This window comes from Poecilia mexicana, unplaced genomic scaffold (assembly GCF_051168715.1).
Source record: "Poecilia mexicana isolate PSO_F unplaced genomic scaffold, ASM5116871v1 scaffold_9, whole genome shotgun sequence".
NCBI classification, from domain to species: Eukaryota; Metazoa; Chordata; class Actinopteri; order Cyprinodontiformes; family Poeciliidae; genus Poecilia; species Poecilia mexicana.
In genome coordinates, this window is record NW_028263378.1 from 31187584 (window position 1) to 31208767 (window position 21184).

At 39.6% G+C, this 21184-nt stretch overlaps 1 long non-coding RNA gene across 1 annotated transcript; it reads right to left on the bottom strand.

Moving 5' to 3' along the window:
- Nucleotides 1-9402: 9402 nt before the first annotated feature.
- On the bottom strand, nt 9403-10444 carry LOC148157763 (uncharacterized). Its single transcript, XR_015764312.1, has 2 exons — nt 9694-10444; nt 9403-9641 (listed from the first exon to the last, which is right to left on the bottom strand). It is a non-coding gene; the product is annotated as an uncharacterized LOC148157763 (long non-coding RNA).
- Nucleotides 10445-21184: the final 10740 nt, after the last annotated feature.

Sequence of the window (21184 nt, forward strand, 5' to 3'; positions counted from 1 at the left end):
CTCTGAATTTAACAGGTTTCTTTGAGTAGTCCTGGTAACACACACTAGTCTGGTTTGATTACCCGGTACATTGTGGGGTCTTTAGCAGCTGAAGTATTTGTTTCCAGGGATGGCTGTTTGGGGCCATGCACACATTTCTGGTATACAGTACAAGTGGGGACCCCGTTTGAGGTTTCTTTAGGTCAAATATTTTAACTCTGTTTGTGTAACTACAGATCTTGTTTGCCCTCAGTAGCATTGCTCATACCTGGCTTAAGACAACATGTATGTTTCAAATCAGAAAATACAATGCAGACATGTTTACAGGCCAATTATGTGATGTCATCTTAGGTAAACATTTGAACCGGTCAAATTGGTACAGAAATTTTAGACATTTTGATGAAGGATCGCTGATAAACTGAACCAGAAATGGTTTCTTAGTTGAACATTACAGCTAAGATTCATCAACAATGTACCATGCTAATCAACAGCTGCATTTCTTTTGATTAGTCAATGGTTTTATATGTTGTTGTTTAGGTGGTCATTGGATTTGCCCAAATGTAAGCCAGTCTTTTTACAGTATTAAGAATCACTTTTCTTCTTTTCCTAAGGTTGTCAAAGAACCAATTATGACTGAGGGTGTCGGTGCTGACCATGTTGGCTCATTGGATCAAGTTCCACCCAAGTCCAAGTCCTCTAAGGAAAAGGTATTTATGTCAGAACTTCTTGTCATTGGTCTTCTAGTCTTAACTGAGATGTCTCAAAGATTTGTCAGTACAGTTATATTGGAAGAAATGCAATATTTTCCTCAAATGCTCTGAATTTAACAGGTTTCGTTGAGTAGTCCTGGTAACACACACTAGTCTGGTTTGATTACATTGTGGGGTCTTTAGCAGCTGAAGTATTTGTTTCCATGGACTGGCTGTTTGGGGCCATGCACACATTTCTGATATACAGTACAAGTGGGGACCCCGTTTGAGGTTTCTTTAGGTCAAATATTTTAACTCTGTTTGTGTAACTACAGATCTTGTCTGCCCTCAGTAGCATTGCTCATACCTGGCTTAAGACAACATGTATGTTTCAAATCAGAAAATACAATGCAGACATGTTTACAGGCCAATTATGTGATGTCATCTTAGGTAAACATTTGAACCGGTCAAATTGGTACAGAAATTTTAGACATTTTGATGAAGGATCGCTAATAAACTGAACCAGAAATGGTTTCTTAGTTGAACATTACAGCTAAGATTCATCAACAATGTACCATGCTAATCAACAGCTGCATTTCTTTTGATTAGTCAATGGTTTTATATGTTGTTGTTTAGGTGGTCATTGGATTTGCCCAATTGTAAGCCAGTCTTTTTACAGTATTAAGAGTCACTTTTCTTCTTTTCCTAAGGTTGTCAAAGAACCAATTATGACTGAGGGTGTCGGTGCTGAGCATGTTGGCTCATTGGATCAAGTTCCACCCAAGTCCAAGTCCTCTAAGGAAAAGGTATTTATGTCAGAACTTCTTGTCATTGGTCTTCTAGTCTTAACTGAGATGTCTCAGAGATTTGTCAGTACAGTTATATTGGAAGAAATACAATATTTTCCTCAAATGCTCTGAATTTAACAGGTTTCTTTGAGTAGTCCTGGTAACACACACTAGTCTGGTTTGATTACATTGTGGGGTCTTTAGCAGCTGAAGTATTTGTTTCCATGGACTGGCTGTTTGGGGCCATGCACACATTTCTGGTATACAGTACAAGTGGGGACCCCGTTTGAGGTTTCTTTAGGTCAAATATTTTAACTCTGTTTGTGTAACTACAGATCTAGTCTGCCCTCAGTAGCATTGCTCATACCTGGCTTAAGACAACATGTATGTTTCAAATCAGAAAATACAATGCAGACATGTTTACAGGCCAATTATGTGATGTCATCTTAGGTAAACATTTGAACCGGTCAAATTGGTACAGAAATTTTAGACATTTTGATGAAGGATCGCTGATAAACTGAACCAGAAATGGTTTCTTAGTTGAACATTACAGCTAAGATTCATCAACAATGTACCATGCTAATCAACAGCTGCATTTCTTTTGATTAGTCAATGGTTTTATATGTTGTTGTTTAGGTGGTCATTGGATTTGCCCAAATGTAAGCCAGTCTTTTTACAGTATTAAGAATCACTTTTCTTCTTTTCCTAAGGTTGTCAAAGAACCAATTATGACTGAGGGTGTCGGTGCTGACCATGTTGGCTCATTGGATCAAGTTCCACCCAAGTCCAAGTCCTCTAAGGAAAAGGTATTTATGTCAGAACTTCTTGTCATTGGTCTTCTAGTCTTAACTGAGATGTCTCAGAGATTTGTCAGTACAGTTATATTAGAAGAATTGTAATATTTTCTTCAAATGCTCTGAATTTAACAGGTTTCTTTGAGTAGTCCTGGTAACACACACTAGTCTGGTTTGATTACCCGGTACATTGTGGGGTCTTTAGCAGCTGAAGTATTTGTTTCCAGGGATGGCTGTTTGGGGCCATGCACACATTTCTGGTATACAGTACAAGTGGGGACCCCGTTTGAGGTTTCTTTAGGTCAAATATTTTAACTCTGTTTGTGTAACTACAGATCTTGTTTGCCCTCAGTAGCATTGCTCATACCTGGCTTAAGACAACATGTATGTTTCAAATCAGAAAATACAATGCAGACATGTTTACAGGCCAATTATGTGATGTCATCTTAGGTAAACATTTGAACCGGTCAAATTGGTACAGAAATTTTAGACATTTTGATGAAGGATCGCTGATAAACTGAACCAGAAATGGTTTCTTAGTTGAACATTACAGCTAAGATTCATCAACAATGTACCATGCTAATCAACAGCTGCATTTCTTTTGATTAGTCAATGGTTTTATATGTTGTTGTTTAGGTGGTCATTGGATTTGCCCAAATGTAAGCCAGTCTTTTTACAGTATTAAGAATCACTTTTCTTCTTTTCCTAAGGTTGTCAAAGAACCAATTATGACTGAGGGTGTCGGTGCTGAGCATGTTGGCTCATTGGATCAAGTTCCACCCAAGTCCAAGTCCTCTAAGGAAAAGGTATTTATGTCAGAACTTCTTGTCATTGGTCTTCTAGTCTTAACTGAGATGTCTCAAAGATTTGTCAGTACAGTTATATTGGAAGAAATGCAATATTTTCCTCAAATGCTCTGAATTTAACAGGTTTCTTTGAGTAGTCCTGGTAACACACACTAGTCTGGTTTGATTACATTGTGGGGTCTTTAGCAGCTGAAGTATTTGTTTCCAGGGATGGCTGTTTGGGGCCATGCACACATTTCTGGTATACAGTACAAGTGGGGACCCCGTTTGAGGTTTCTTTAGGTCAAATATTTTAACTCTGTTTGTGTAACTACAGATCTTGTTTGCCCTCAGTAGCATTGCTCATACCTGGCTTAAGACAACATGTATGTTTCAAATCAGAAAATACAATGCAGACATGTTTACAGGCCAATTATGTGATGTCATCTTAGGTAAACATTTGAACCGGTCAAATTGGTACAGAAATTTTAGACATTTTGATGAAGGATCGCTGATAAACTGAACCAGAAATGGTTTCTTAGTTGAACATTACAGCTAAGATTCATCAACAATGTACCATGCTAATCAACAGCTGCATTTCTTTTGATTAGTCAATGGTTTTATATGTTGTTGTTTAGGTGGTCATTGGATTTGCCCAAATGTAAGCCAGTCTTTTTACAGTATTAAGAATCACTTTTCTTCTTTTCCTAAGGTTGTCAAAGAACCAATTATGACTGAGGGTGTCGGTGCTGACCATGTTGGCTCATTGGATCAAGTTCCACCCAAGTCCAAGTCCTCTAAGGAAAAGGTATTTATGTCAGAACTTCTTGTCATTGGTCTTCTAGTCTTAACTGAGATGTCTCAAAGATTTGTCAGTACAGTTATATTGGAAGAAATGCAATATTTTCCTCAAATGCTCTGAATTTAACAGGTTTCTTTGAGTAGTCCTGGTAACACACACTAGTCTGGTTTGATTACATTGTGGGGTCTTTAGCAGCTGAAGTATTTGTTTCCAGGGATGGCTGTTTGGGGCCATGCACACATTTCTGGTATACAGTACAAGTGGGGACCCCGTTTGAGGTTTCTTTAGGTCAAATATTTTAACTCGGTTTGTGTAACTACAGATCTTGTTTGCCCTCAGTAGCATTGCTCATACCTGGCTTAAGACAACATGTATGTTTCAAATCAGAAAATACAATGCAGACATGTTTACAGGCCAATTATGTGATGTCATCTTAGGTAAACATTTGAACCGGTCAAATTGGTACAGAAATTTTAGACATTTTGATGAAGGATCGCTGATAAACTGAACCAGAAATGGTTTCTTAGTTGAACATTACAGCTAAGATTCATCAACAATGTACCATGCTAATCAACAGCTGCATTTCTTTTGATTAGTCAATGGTTTTATATGTTGTTGTTTAGGTGGTCATTGGATTTGCCCAAATGTAAGCCAGTCTTTTTACAGTATTAAGAATCACTTTTCTTCTTTTCCTAAGGTTGTCAAAGAACCAATTATGACTGAGGGTGTCGGTGCTGAGCATGTTGGCTCATTGGATCAAGTTCCACCCAAGTCCAAGTCCTCTAAGGAAAAGGTATTTATGTCAGAACTTCTTGTCATTGGTCTTCTAGTCTTAACTGAGATGTCTCAAAGATTTGTCAGTACAGTTATATTGGAAGAAATGCAATATTTTCCTCAAATGCTCTGAATTTAACAGGTTTCTTTGAGTAGTCCTGGTAACACACACTAGTCTGGTTTGATTACATTGTGGGGTCTTTAGCAGCTGAAGTATTTGTTTCCAGGGATGGCTGTTTGGGGCCATGCACACATTTCTGGTATACAGTACAAGTGGGGACCCCGTTTGAGGTTTCTTTAGGTCAAATATTTTAACTCTGTTTGTGTAACTACAGATCTTGTTTGCCCTCAGTAGCATTGCTCATACCTGGCTTAAGACAACATGTATGTTTCAAATCAGAAAATACAATGCAGACATGTTTACAGGCCAATTATGTGATGTCATCTTAGGTAAACATTTGAACCGGTCAAATTGGTACAGAAATTTTAGACATTTTGATGAAGGATCGCTGATAAACTGAACCAGAAATGGTTTCTTAGTTGAACATTACAGCTAAGATTCATCAACAATGTACCATGCTAATCAACAGCTGCATTTCTTTTGATTAGTCAATGGTTTTATATGTTGTTGTTTAGGTGGTCATTGGATTTGCCCAAATGTAAGCCAGTCTTTTTACAGTATTAAGAATCACTTTTCTTCTTTTCCTAAGGTTGTCAAAGAACCAATTATGACTGAGGGTGTCGGTGCTGACCATGTTGGCTCATTGGATCAAGTTCCACCCAAGTCCAAGTCCTCTAAGGAAAAGGTATTTATGTCAGAACTTCTTGTCATTGGTCTTCTAGTCTTAACTGAGATGTCTCAAAGATTTGTCAGTACAGTTATATTGGAAGAAATGCAATATTTTCCTCAAATGCTCTGAATTTAACAGGTTTCTTTGAGTAGTCCTGGTAACACACACTAGTCTGGTTTGATTACATTGTGGGGTCTTTAGCAGCTGAAGTATTTGTTTCCAGGGATGGCTGTTTGGGGCCATGCACACATTTCTGGTATACAGTACAAGTGGGGACCCCGTTTGAGGTTTCTTTAGGTCAAATATTTTAACTCTGTTTGTGTAACTACAGATCTTGTTTGCCCTCAGTAGCATTGCTCATACCTGGCTTAAGACAACATGTATGTTTCAAATCAGAAAATACAATGCAGACATGTTTACAGGCCAATTATGTGATGTCATCTTAGGTAAACATTTGAACCGGTCAAATTGGTACAGAAATTTTAGACATTTTGATGAAGGATCGCTGATAAACTTAACCAGAAATGGTTTCTTAGTTGAACATTACAGCTAAGATTCATCAACAATGTACCATGCTAATCAACAGCTGCATTTCTTTTGATTAGTCAATGGTTTTATATGTTGTTGTTTAGGTGGTCATTGGATTTGCCCAAATGTAAGCCAGTCTTTTTACAGTATTAAGAATCACTTTTCTTCTTTTCCTAAGGTTGCCAAAGAACCAATTATGACTGAGGGTGTCGGTGCTGAGCATGTTGGCTCATTGGATCAAGTTCCACCCAAGTCCAAGTCCTCTAAGGAAAAGGTATTTATGTCAGAACTTCTTGTCATTGGTCTTCTAGTCTTAACTGAGATGTCTCAAAGATTTGTCAGTACAGTTATATTGGAAGAAATGCAATATTTTCCTCAAATGCTCTGAATTTAACAGGTTTCGTTGAGTAGTCCTGGTAACACACACTAGTCTGGTTTGATTACATTGTGGGGTCTTTAGCAGCTGAAGTATTTGTTTCCATGGACTGGCTGTTTGGGGCCATGCACACATTTCTGGTATACAGTACAAGTGGGGACCCCGTTTGAGGTTTCTTTAGGTCAAATATTTTAACTCTGTTTGTGTAACTACAGATCTAGTCTGCCCTCAGTAGCATTGCTCATACCTGGCTTAAGACAACATGTATGTTTCAAATCAGAAAATACAATGCAGACATGTTTACAGGCCAATTATGTGATGTCATCTTAGGTAAACATTTGAACCGGTCAAATTGGTACAGAAATTTTAGACATTTTGATGAAGGATCGCTGATAAACTGAACCAGAAATGGTTTCTTAGTTGAACATTACAGCTAAGATTCATCAACAATGTACCATGCTAATCAACAGCTGCATTTCTTTTGATTAGTCAATGGTTTTATATGTTGTTGTTTAGGTGGTCATTGGATTTGCCCAAATGTAAGCCAGTCTTTTTACAGTATTAAGAATCACTTTTCTTCTTTTCCTAAGGTTGTCAAAGAACCAATTATGACTGAGGGTGTCGGTGCTGAGCATGTTGGCTCATTGGATCAAGTTCCACCCAAGTCCAAGTCCTCTAAGGAAAAGGTATTTATGTCAGAACTTCTTGTCATTGGTCTTCTAGTCTTAACTGAGATGTCTCAGAGATTTGTCAGTACAGTTATATTGGAAGAAATACAATATTTTCCTCAAATGCTCTGAATTTAACAGGTTTCTTTGAGTAGTCCTGGTAACACACACTAGTCTGGTTTGATTACATTGTGGGGTCTTTAGCAGCTGAAGTATTTGTTTCCATGGACTGGCTGTTTGGGGCCATGCACACATTTCTGGTATACAGTACAAGTGGGGACCCCGTTTGAGGTTTCTTTAGGTCAAATATTTTAACTCTGTTTGTGTAACTACAGATCTAGTCTGCCCTCAGTAGCATTGCTCATACCTGGCTTAAGACAACATGTATGTTTCAAATCAGAAAATACAATGCAGACATGTTTACAGGCCAATTATGTGATGTCATCTTAGGTAAACATTTGAACCGGTCAAATTGGTACAGAAATTTTAGACATTTTGATGAAGGATCGCTGATAAACTGAACCAGAAATGGTTTCTTAGTTGAACATTACAGCTAAGATTCATCAACAATGTACCATGCTAATCAACAGCTGCATTTCTTTTGATTAGTCAATGGTTTTATATGTTGTTGTTTAGGTGGTCATTGGATTTGCCCAAATGTAAGCCAGTCTTTTTACAGTATTAAGAATCACTTTTCTTCTTTTCCTAAGGTTGTCAAAGAACCAATTATGACTGAGGGTGTCGGTGCTGAGCATGTTGGCTCATTGGATCAAGTTCCACCCAAGTCCAAGTCCTCTAAGGAAAAGGTATTTATGTCAGAACTTCTTGTCATTGGTCTTCTAGTCTTAACTGAGATGTCTCAGAGATTTGTCAGTACAGTTATATTGGAAGAAATGCAATATTTTCCTCAAATGCTCTGAATTTAACAGGTTTCTTTGAGTAGTCCTGGTAACACACACTAGTCTGGTTTGATTACATTGTGGGGTCTTTAGCAGCTGAAGTATTTGTTTCCATGGACTGGCTGTTTGGGGCCATGCACACATTTCTGGTATACAGTACAAGTGGGGACCCCGTTTGAGGTTTCTTTAGGTCAAATATTTTAACTCTGTTTGTGTAACTACAGATCTAGTCTGCCCTCAGTAGCATTGCTCATACCTGGCTTAAGACAACATGTATGTTTCAAATCAGAAAATACAATGCAGACATGTTTACAGGCCAATTATGTGATGTCATCTTAGGTAAACATTTGAACCGGTCAAATTGGTACAGAAATTTTAGACATTTTGATGAAGGATCGCTGATAAACTGAACCAGAAATGGTTTCTTAGTTGAACATTACAGCTAAGATTCATCAACAATGTACCATGCTAATCAACAGCTGCATTTCTTTTGATTAGTCAATGGTTTTATATGTTGTTGTTTAGGTGGTCATTGGATTTGCCCAAATGTAAGCCAGTCTTTTTACAGTATTAAGAATCACTTTTCTTCTTTTCCTAAGGTTGTCAAAGAACCAATTATGACTGAGGGTGTCGGTGCTGACCATGTTGGCTCATTGGATCAAGTTCCACCCAAGTCCAAGTCCTCTAAGGAAAAGGTATTTATGTCAGAACTTCTTGTCATTGGTCTTCTAGTCTTAACTGAGATGTCTCAGAGATTTGTCAGTACAGTTATATTGGAAGAAATGTAATATTTTCTTCAAATGCTCTATAAACTTTGAACTTAACAAGAATGTTGTATTTTGTGTATCAATTTGTTTTCATGAAGAATTATTCTTCATGTATTTTGAAACTTAGCTCTGTCAACTTTAATAATTACTTTAAATGTTTCCAAATGTTTCTTTTTGGCTTTGTTGAGAAAATAGCTTTCCATGATGAGTAAAATTCTGTAATGATACTGGTTTAGGTGTTGTATTTATCTTTTTTTAGCATGATGGGTCTAATTAGTCATGATTGTATTTTGCAATTTTACTAAACACTAAGTATGATTTGGTTTGGTAATTTCATTTCATCGTCTTTAATTACTTGTATTACTTCAGGGCTGTATTTGTTATACATGTGTTATTTATTTTGGTTTTAAAGGTCGCCAACCATGCAAGAAGGGAACTTCAGATGAAAGAGAGGTCCTTGCAGTCAAAAAAATCTTGATGGAATTCATCAACACCTGTTGAGTTCAAGGGAAAGCAGACTGTGATAAGTGTTTAAAACAACTGCATACTATCTCAGTATCCTGAAAATGACAGCAGTGGGACTTGCCCTGCACAGAGTGGAAAACAATCAGAAGAGTGAAGTCCAATGCGGTTTTCCTGTGTGTTGCTGACCACTCATTTAATGTATGATATTTTTTTTTTACTCTTAAAAACTGGTATTGAACTCAACCTCTTGAAGTATGTCTTGAGGTCATTGCTCTGTCCAGACTTTCGTTTATTCGATCCTCCTGCTTGTGATTTATTTATTTCTTTCATTTCTGATTTATTGTTCTGCTGGACCTTGGTGTCAAGTGTGCTCCTTTATGCCTTCTTACAGTCTTTAATCTTGACTTTGAGTTGCTTCTGACAATCTTGACTAATTTTTTGTCCTCACTGACTCTGGAGGAGCATGTATCTCAGTGCTCTCTTGAGGTTCTATTTAAGCAAAAATGTATTTAGTCTTTCCCATTCTGAGGAATGCACTCTGAGAACGTGGTAAGATTGACGTTCTCAGAGTGCATTCCTGTTGATGGCCTGAAAACAATTACACAAGGCTTCTTCAGCTGCCTGTAACCCATCTCCTCACAGTTCTCATCATCACAGGTTGTTCCTGGATAAGAGATTTACAGTCAATCAGAAGAACACAAAATTGTGATCTAATTTGCAAGAAAAAAAAAATTCTGTAGAAATGTATGCATCATTTTAATCCTTTTATGTAACTTCTTTAAAAGAATAAATGTAACAAAGCGGTTCCAGTATGCTGCTCAATACTAGATTTTAACATAGTTTGAGTGCCCACTCAATTTATTTTTTGCTTGATTCCAAATTGTAGATTTCATTGTGCATTGCAGTGGCTCTCTAAGCATTTTGAACCTGAAACTGTGCTACAGGTACTAAGAATGTAATAAAAACGAATTAGTGTGTATTTATTTCCCCACACATTACTAAAAACCTGACAAGTCCCCAAGAGCCACGTTCTTATCATGTTGAGAACTCTAGTTAGTCTTATTGCAAATTTTAAGTGATATGTTTGTTCACTGCCCCTCTAGCATGCTACTTGATTTTTTGCAGAGCTGTGCTACTTTCAGAAAGGGGGGTTCCCAGAAAGCATGGTCTTGTCTTTAGTCCCCAGTAGTGTATACAGACAAGGGGGTGTGTGTGTGTGTGTGTGTGTGTGTGTGTGTGTGTGTGTGTGCGTGCGTGCGTGCGCGTGCGTGTGTGTGTGTGTGTGCGCGTGTGCGCCCGCGCGTTTGTTTGTAATACCTGGTGGGGACGATTTTCCTGACATATGCTACGTTGTGGGAACCAATCGCTCCTTGTGGGGACCGGAGCCTGGTCCCCACGAGGGGAAACCCTGTTTTTGGGTCAGGGGTCAGAGTTAGGGCTAAGGTATGAATTGAGTTTTGGTTAGGGTTAGGTATGTGATGGTTAGGGTTAGGAAAAGGGTAAAGGTAAGGTTTAGGCTGTAGAAATGAATGGAAGTTAATGGAAAGTCCCCACAAAGATAGCAACACAAACGTGTGTGTGTGTGTGTGTGTGTGTGTGTGTGTGTGTGTGTGTGTGTGGGGGGGGGGGTGTGTGTGTGTGTGTGTGTGTGTGTTTTATACACACAACTGCTTCTCAATGAATTTTCCTCTTTTTTTCCTTTTTCTTTAAATCTTCTTTAAATAATGCAGCTGACACAAAAAAATAATTAATTTTTTTCTTTGTGAAAAATGTATGTTACCTGATACAAGAGAAAACTGTAGTTTTTAAGAAAATGGCCATATCAATTAGTTGATTGGTAACATGAATCAACGTTAATTGATCACTTGAACCCCTACTGTAATCTGTTGAAATGGTCATCCAAGATGATTATCAGTTTCTAAAATATTCAGGGCTGCTAAACACCAACAACCAGGATGCCTGACAACATTGGCTGGTCTGGGACAAAACCATTTCTTAAGAGTTCCCACCACAGTGTTCTACACCTAGTAGAAAATGATTTAATATTTACTATTAAAAACACGACTGATACTGCATTCTTTCTTCTTTTCTTCCATGTTCTTCCTTTCTCTCTTTTTCCTTCTCCATACTTTGAATTTTTAAAATTTTTCTTATTCGAAACGGCACCCTATAATATTCCTTCCTCTCTGTTTATATTAGAGGATGCAGCAGCTTCAATGCCCAAATGCAACAAGTTACTACCATGTGATTGGCTGATTTGCTATTTGGGTAAATCAAGCAGAGCATCTCATAACCAGCTTAAATATTTATAGGCCAGTATTCATTTAAAAATGATCTATAGTAAGTTGAAAGTTGTGCATCAAATTTTTGTTTATAAAAATAACTGAAGTTGTTCGTTTGATGATCATTAGAAAAGTATTACTTTTCATATTCATCTAAATGTTATTTAGAAAAAATGTATATTATGATTAGAATTTGAAATTTTTCCACTGTGAATCATCTATAATTCATCAATGTAATGATGCAGCTATATACACTTACAAATTTGTCATGTGAAACAGCTATATTTTGAGTGTTCTAATACATTTTCAAAATAATATTTGGTGTATCTGGTTTAAAAGTCCTACATTAATAAAAATTTAATTCATGAGTGTAAATAAACTTCTAACTGCTTTTGTCAGTTTAGTGCAAATTTGATTTAACGTATGATACAGTTTCTATCAAGCTCAGTACCTCAAAAGACAGATACTGTATTTTCCTCTGTGAGTCATCAACCCATTATTACATTGAACTGATGGACGAATCCTCACCATAATTAACATTTTTTGAAGAAGAGTTATCTTTTCAGAAACATTCGACGAGACAAAAATAAATAAATAAATAAATAAAAACAGCTGCGCTTGGCCACACTGTGTGTGTTGTGTGTGTGTGTGTGTGTGTGTGTGTGTGTGTGTGTGTGTGTGTGTGTGTGCGTTTGTTTGTAATACCTTGTGGGGACGATTTTCCTGACATATGCTACGTTGTGGGGATCAGTCGCTCCTCGTGGGGACCTGAGCCTGGTCCCCACGAGGGGAAACCCTGTTTTTGGGTCAGGGGTCAGAGTTAGGGCTAAGGTATGAATTGAGTTTTGGATAGGGTTAGGGTTAGGTATGTGATGGTTAGGGTTAGGAAAAGGGTAAAGGTAAGGTTTAGGCTGTAGAAATGAGTAGAAATGAATGGAAGTTCATTTCCATTGGAAAGTCCCCACAAAGATAGCAAAACAAACGAGTGTGTGTGTGTGTGTGTGTGTGTGTGTGTGTGTGTGTGTGTGTGTGTGTGCGTGTGCGCGCGCGTGTGTGTGAGTTCAGCTGCGCTGATAACTTGGATAACCACGTTGGGCTGCAGCTTCCTCATCATCCACTGGATGGTGCTGTGGTGTAATGGCTGAAAATTAAACCTGTGTGTGTGTTTATGTGCATGCGTGCCCAGGAGAAGCTGTCACAACATCCATCCCTGTTGTTCCTGTACATCTGTGCTTATCAGGGAGCACACAGGTTTCCCGGTCCCGTTTTACCTGCAGTCACCTGCAGCCGGCCTCCGCTGGGATGACTGAGGAGGAGGTAATTACACAAGCAAGCAACGGAAAACAGATGTGCAATTATGAGAACAGAGGTTTGCACTTAGCCTGCTCATTGCCCCAGCTTCCATGGTAAAATTCACAATGCGATCTGCTGCAGCCAAATTTACTAAGTTAATTAAGTCCTCATCACACAGAGAGAGCTGTGAGCTCTGATCACTGCAAACATGATTCAGTTATCTGGCAGGAAAAGCATCACCTTCCATTGTAGTTAGTAAATTGGATAAATGCTGGTAATAGACTGATAGACTGGAGGCCTTTAAGGGACCACAATTATTATAACTGTTGCTATGTGATCATTGGAATGGTGACCGGTAAATAAACATAAATTAAATAAACATCCATTTAGATATTTGCATCTCAACATGCAAATATGTAAATCCGGTTGATTGGATATTTATCACTATCAAATCATCTGGGTGTAATTTAATTCCTTTTCAGCAGAGCAGAAGGTCAGATGAAGCAGAATGATTCTTTTTTTCTTCTGCAGCTGGATGGTTTAATGCTGAGTGCTCCTCAACAGCCGCAGAGCTTCTCTTTCCAACTTGCTGGCACAATATTTGCGGTAACATTGGTCACAAACAGTGTGTGGTAGATTCCAATCAAACCACAGTCACTGTTAATACAGTGCCGCCAAGACAGGGTTGCCAGTTATTCACAAGGCTACTAGTTAAGTGGGAGGATATGCAAGTGCCATATATCTAAATCCAGCCAGCACAAATAAGCCAAACATTCATTGCTAACCCACTGTGATTAGTTTTATGCCTGATCCATTTTTAATAAAGTTTTAAGAGGTGTCAAAAACATTCTAATGGCTTTCATTTTCTCAGGATAAAATAAGTCTGGTTATTCTGAGGTCTAAATTTCGCATCTAACATAATAAAAACAGCATCAATAGCAGCAATCTCCTGTTGCTTTCTTCATGCACAATTTCAGAAATTTACACATTTTATAGTAATGAAAACAACATATCCACTTACATCCAGGTCATATTTAAAACAAGCATGGAGGCTCTAACTGGACTTGTGTTCATTAACTGATAGAGAAATGGAACTGAGCATGTTGCCGTATTTGATCGCATGATGTTTTAACCTTCATTCCTTTTTCTTACCTACTTATTAAAATTTGAAGGGTCTCGCTGATACCTGTGTTGCAGCCAATGACTAAGCAGGCCACTGAACAGATTCACTGTCCATCACAGGGCCTCCATGTAGTTTGATCAGGAGAAAAATCCTGGAGAACACTATGTACAGTAGAGTTTGGGCGTTTATGCCATTTTACAAAGAATGCTTCACAAAAGAGTCAGAATTTTTTTTCCTAAAGTCTCTGTTACAGTTGCAGGCTAAGGGTCACCGTGTGTTTAACATTAAACCACCATAAGACCTGAGTTGCACATTTACGTGTCTTTGCATTTCCCTAAAATGTGATTGGGATGATGCTGCGCACTGTCAGTTATTCATTACGAGAAATGAGACAATGCTGTTCAAGCACTTCATTGTCATTTTGCTCAGTTCCCACTGCCGTCTTCTCTGTCCCTGTGCCACCACAGGAAGAAGCCTAGCTGTTACAGTTTCACTGTGCGCTTCTGACCGTGCACAGCACAGCTCCAAACCACCCAGAAAGTCTGCCACATCAAGCAGCCTTACAAGACTTTGCAACAGAAATGTGACTGTTGGTCCTGGCGGCTGTTTATCCGCTGACGCGCCCAGACCCCTCTCCTCCCCTCCTGACTTATGCATGCCCTCGCTGACTGACAAAAACATGGAGGCCACGCCGAACGAGCTGTGCCTCTGCTGATGAGGGTGAGATTGAAGGACCCACATGTGTTTCCTCCGTCTCTCTGGGCTTCTGAGAAGATCTGCTGCTTACTCAGGAGTGAAAGCCTCAAATTAAAGTGTTTGTGCTGACAAAGGACAAATGGGATTTTTCTTTCGCGCAAACGGTGCAGGATTGTGTTAGCTTGTTCAAAGTGGTGAGGGGGTGGAGGGGGGATTCTCCTGGTCGACACCTCTGATGAAACAGGGAAATGAAATTAAGGCCTGCGTGTTGCCTGCTGATCTTTAGGATGTAGATGTATAAAGACTGACGAAGAGGAAGAGAAGGGGGAGGGGCAAACTAAGAGATGCCACTTTTCTCTCTCCTGTATTTAGATATGGTGTATCTTTTGTACCCTTGAAGGAAGCAGGAGTAAATTGAATATTCATGAGTGAATGTGAATAAGTGCTCTGTCAGCCAGTAGTGTCACTGATAGATGAGGGGTGGTCCAGAACGGGGCCCCAATGACCAGCCACGGTTCTCCACAGAAAGCCACAGAGGCAGCATGGTGGAGGGCGTCAGGTACAAAGGAGGCGAGCCCTGGAAACAGACTGAAGCAAGGGGTTAGCAATAAACTCTGCATACATTAAGGCCAGGCAAGGCTGCTGTTGACTTGGCACTTTTAGGCTTCTTTCACTTCCAGCCTGCTCTGTAAGTCACTGGCACTCAGGGACTTGAGGGGGAGTGGTGGAGCGGGTGAGGGCGAGGGTGAGGGCGGGGGTGGCCAGAAAGCTTAAGGAGGAGAGAGATTCTTTTCTTTTCACACATGACTAGACTGAAAGTCTGGGGTCTCTCATCCTGTTCCTGTTTTCCAGTCAGTGGGTCCACGGTTCAGGAACCTCCTCTAATTTTCTCTGACAACTTTTCAGCGTTGCTTCTCAATCCCCAGCGTTCTCCTCCCCCTCTGTGCGAAAAAGAGGCTGGAGCGCTCAGGGAAACGGGTGTTGCTGCTGCTGTACGGTTTGTGTTTTGATCGGATCATTTTATTTACAACTCGGTGGCGGCTGCAGAGTGTATTCCAAATGCAAAGTGTTTGGCTAAAGGGAAAAAGCAGCCTGAATCTGTGGTTAAAACCAGGCGATGCACAGAACGAGCTGCTTTCCGCTGTTCAGACTGGTCTGTGCCGACTCCAGTCAGAATGCCTGGCTGCACCAACAGGCAGCAGATGGCCTGGTCCTCAGGCAAAGAGAGAGGGAGAAATAATCAAAAAGTGAGAATGAGAGATAGAGAAAGCACTCATGCTTGACATGTCCCAGAGGTGCCAGGCTCAGTCAAAGTTACACCCAACACTGGGCCTGAATGCTTCTGGAGCTCATCTAATGTTGAGACTAACTAACTGAAAAAGCCCAAATTCTGCAGAATTGTCATTGTAGGTGACCTCATTCCATTCTCCCTCCTTCCATCTCATTACTTATGAGAACTTCTGAAATCAAACAAATACAACATGGCTTTAGAGAGACTTTCAGACGTTTTTAAGCATGGACAGTAACTGACTTGCAACTCCCATCCTTTTTGAATATGCTTTGAGTACAAGTTTTAAAGGGACTCTCTAAAGAAGGAGCATTTTGTTTCAGAGCCATAGGGGGCAATCGGAAGTGACAGATAAAAGGAAAGGAATGGTCAAAATCAAAGCAGCAAAGGCTGGAATATCTTGACTTTCACACTCTCTGGTGATTTGACTTTTAGTCTGGTCTCCTTTACTGGTAAAGGAATACAAATGAACAGAGTGTTTCATTAAGACAGCTTTAAGCTTGAACTGCAATGCATGTCAGAATCAGCCACACAGACCTGAATGTTTTATCATTATCTTACTACATTTACTCTACAACTGAGTAACTGTAATTTTTTTGTCCACAAAGGGAAAAGCAACAATCTTGGAGAGCTGCAAAAAAAATCATATATATTTTAAAGTACATTTCTTAAATTCATAGATGTTGTTAGAAAATATCAGGGAACAAACAGCAGACAGGTCAGAACGCAGTGGAGACACAGAGGCAGCCGAAGGTTCTGTCATTTCTTTTGTTTTTATTAAGGTTTTATGAAAATGTTGTAACATTGTAATATTCGGAGAAATAAATGGTAGAATTTCAATAGGCTCAGTAAAAACAATTAGATTTTTAATATCAATAATATCATTGTGAAACAAGTGACCTTGGTACACGTCAAAGTCACACATAGATATGTCAGCTTCCCCCTCACTTTGAAGTTCCATTGGCTTTGCCTTCCTTTCATATGCTGTTTGAAATTGTAAAACAAAATTAAAGACATTGGGTGAGGGGCAAAATGTTGCATCTCACTCGTTGCATTTGAATTACAAATGCTGATGCAAATTGATAATGATATTCCGCTAATGTCCAAAACAACTCCACAATTTTCCAATTACATTGTTTCCATTAAATTAAAAAGCATTAAAAATCAAGAATAAGTTTACAACAATGAGTCTTACAGGATTAAAGATAGGTGAGGTTGTGAAACAATACTTCATCTCAAGCTGCAGCACCATTTCATCCATTATCAGTACATAAATAACAAGTACAGCACAAAAACCTACCAAGTTGGGATAAGCTACTGAGAGCTGATGTTAGTATGGACATGGTTTTCAGTGAGGGAAAGGATAACTCTAACTCGTACAGATTTTTCACAGTTTGAGTTTCTTTGTCCATAAAGTCAAAGAAAACGCTCCTCTGAGAAGCTTGGAGAAAGCCTAAGTTGCAGGCATCGAGGATAAGTGTGTAAAAGTGCCAAAAGGATGCGAGAGTGCCTGAAAATGTGCAAACAGAGTGACATTTTCTTTCTCCAAAACACCTTTATGGGCCATTTTAAAGACGATTCCATGCCCTCCTCCTCCTCCTCTCCCACTGCTCTTTGTTTTCATTCTTCTCTTTTGTGGATAATGTATTGTCTACAGGGTGTGTAATGATCCTCTGGAGCAGCCGCATACCACTAACAGGCACTTCTGTCAAACACATCACCATTGCCGTGCCCATTGATTTGTGTTGCCTTTAAAATGGGCTGTTTCCTTCGCACCAGGCACAGCTGTAATTGCATCTTGCTTAAATGATTCAAATAAGGCGCTCTGTTGCTCTTACCTCCGCCTCCCCTCCTCCCTAGCCACTGTCACCCTCACTTATTTCATTACGGATTCAGCAGACTTGATAAAACAGCAGGGGTGCACCATTCCATGGCGCTTAACCAGCCCGGCCGACACAAAGAAGTGGTCAAGCAGGGCAACAAATCACACCAAATGGAGCATTTGCTCTTTGTACGGCCTAGTTATGGAAAAGTGATAGCAGCATCCAGAATACTGAATAGGTGTAATAAATGCTGAAGAAGGGGGAATTTTCTGCTAATTGGGTGGGTTTGGGTGGAGGGAGCATGGGTGTTACCCTTTTTGTATTTGAAAATGGGCTCTGTGAAATTGTCTAATAGCCTGAGCACAGAGAGAACGGGTGGTGTACCTCCCTTCCCCTCCTTCCCCTCAAAGCCGTCCCAACCTGTCTGTGGGCTGACAGATAAACATGTTCTCTGCTGGCTAATTGCACTATCTGTTCCTAGCCGTTCTCAAGTGACAGGCTAGCTGTGTATACCTGAAGCCTCAGATCTCCAAGACCCCACAACTCTGGAGCAGAACACTTAAAAATACAGCAACCAGAACGAAGCAGAGGAACTCCAGAGAGAGAGAGAGAGAGAGAGAGAGAGTTAGAGGATTATTTACTATAAAGCACTGGGCAACTTTCCAAATGAGCAGTAAACTTTGTAGTTAAAACTGACAGCTGTCGGACATGCATTGATGACTTAGCTAACGTGACAGGTGCATCAGAGAAACTGGCAGCATCTGTCGAAAGAAAATCAGAAAATTTAAGAGTTCACTTCAGCGAGTCTTATTCTTTGACAATAAAATAAAGATGTTAAAAATCAATATGCAGCCATATGCATCAATATACATGAGCTGTGGTCCCGAAAGTATTCTTTGGAAGTACCTTTGTCTGAATGAAGTGCAAGTGGTCATGAAAGATGCAAGCCCTCAGCTGGACACTGACTCCCTCCAGTCAGATGAATAATAGTACAAAGGGCTGCTAAATCATTGAGACAGCTGCGCTGCTCTGTCCAGACAGCACTGGCCCAACACAACAGCACTAACAGATCAGATCAATGTGGAGGACTTGAGAGGGATTGAGGCACATGATCCTCTGGATGAAGTCTCTGTTTGCTCTCTGAGGGAGCTGAAGAAACTTAAACTTGTACCTGTGCTTAACATAAACGCTTATATAATGCTGAAAGCATTGATGATAAGAGAGAGTTGTTTTATCTGTGGTTAAAGAATGAAGAAAGCTAAAAGTTACAGTTCTATGAAAAAGTACATGCTGCCTTACAGATTTTTTTGGTTATTTTTGTCACATTAAAATGTCTCAGATCATGAATAAGTGTCAAAATAAAACAAAAAGAACCTGAGTAAGTACAGAATGAATGTTGAAAATGATGTTTTCCCTTTAAGGAGGAAAAAAAATATTCAAACTAACCTGTAATTGACCCCTTATTATTTTATTAATGATCATTACTGTAATTTGCTGTCATCTCAGTAGCCAGAGCCAGGACTGGTTATTGAAATCAGGCCTCTATTGAAAGGCCTGATTTCTCGATTCTTTTTAAGAATCACAAACTAACCTGTCCTGTAACATGAAGTAAGCATAAAAATCACATTAAGCCATACATTATTTTCAGGTAGATAGAAATTCAAGAACTCATAAGAAAAACTCATTAACATTATTATTATTTAAAGGGTTCCTAAGTACATTTTTAATATCTACAGGATGCCAGTGGACCCTACAGAGAGACATTCATCACATTTTGAGGACATAGGGGACAGTCCTAGAAGTGTCCAGATTAGTCAAAGGAGATGACAAAAGAATGGTAGGCTACTTGCCTCAGGTAAGGTCAGAGGTTATGATTAGAGAGACTAGAAAAAAATGGCCTCCATAGGAGAGTTCCAAGTCAAAATGACTGCTGACCAAGAACACTAAGACCCATCTCACATTTGCCAAAAAAAAAAAAATCCCTCAGAGTTTTGGAAAACATTTTGTGGACAGATGGGAGAAGAAATCATATTTCAGAGAGAAGTGGATCACGTTACATCCGACGTAAAACAAACAGCCTATCAGAGAACAACATCGCACTGACAGTCAAGCATGGGGGTGGTGGTGTGATGGTCAGGGGCTGCTTTGCTGCTCCTCTCCAGAGCAACTTGCATATTTAATGAAGTCATAAATTCTGCTCACTTGAAACATAAATTCACAATTCCTGATCTCATTTTCAAGCTCATTTTGGTTATGCTCCAGGACAATGACCCAAAGCAAACCGCTATCCAACTTTTAATGGGTAAAAAAATGAGACTTTGTCCTAATCAAAGGCTGGACTTATTTATTCATTTATTTTTTTATTAAATCTGACTAAGTGTGTAGTTTGAGCTAAAACAGGTTTTGGATAACTCTCCCTTAATAAAATAAGTCATCATTTTACTTCTACTTTAGTTTACTTTATTATTACCCTTATCTGATGTTAAAATTTGTTTGGAGATCTGAAACACTGATAAAGGACAAACAAAGAAATAAATGAACTGAAGGAAATCTGTAATGGAGCAAATAGTTTCACACAATATTATCTAAGCAATATTATAATTTTTAGTCATATGACGAAGGACTACAGTGCTCAAAGTAAACGTTCTTTCCAATTTGATTATTACTTGGATTAAGTGGCAGAGTAGATGTTGTGAGCTGGGTTGTTCTGCAGAACTAAAGCAGTGATCCAAACGAGGGGCAAGGTCACTGCAAACCAGCTTCTCCAGGATGTTGCCAAAAGAGTGGGCTGTAGCCGGGAGAGGGATAGAAAGCATGTTGTTTAAGTAAAACCCTCAAGAACATTATGATTTATTTAAGTGAGGAGAAAATATGAATAATGTATTGGCTATACGAAGCATGAATCTCTTTTGTACTAATTGTCAGGAAGGCTTGCATCCAGTGTGTGAGGGGTGGAGGGGCTGGAGGACCCAGAGATCACAGGGGCGCTGCGGCTCAAAGCCGCCAGTCCTACAGCCACAGCTATTGACTTGCAAATGAGCTCAAGGAGGCTAATTAACGGGGTGGCTAATGAAATGAGTGGCTGGGATCGAGTGGAGAAATAATCTGGGACCCCAGTTTCTTTCCCCCTCTGATTTTGTGACTTTCTCTCTCTCCACCATTTCCCTGGCTTGATCGTCCTCTCTGCAAGATGGTTTGTGCCATTGAAGTTCATTGCAGAACCCATCAATATGTGAACAAAGTTGTTGGTGCTGGGGTGCAGTGGTTGTGGAGGTTCAGTGGAATTAGCATTCATTTGAAGAGACCCTCAGCCCCACCCCAGCTCTGTTATTTATTCTGTAGCTTTTGGCACATTTTCTGCTGTTTCAATCCCAGGAGGAGAGATGGAAGGAGAAGGAGCCGGGCGTTTAAGATGTGTGACGGCCGGTAATTGTAACTTTTGCACTTTTCCTTTCTTGTTTGCTTGGAGGAGAGCTAGGGACGAGCCAGCTGAAGCTATCGTCCCCCACTTGTGGCGATGGTTGCCAGGTGGAAGTGTTTGCTGGGGTCAGATGCTCTGCCCAGCAGTAGTTTC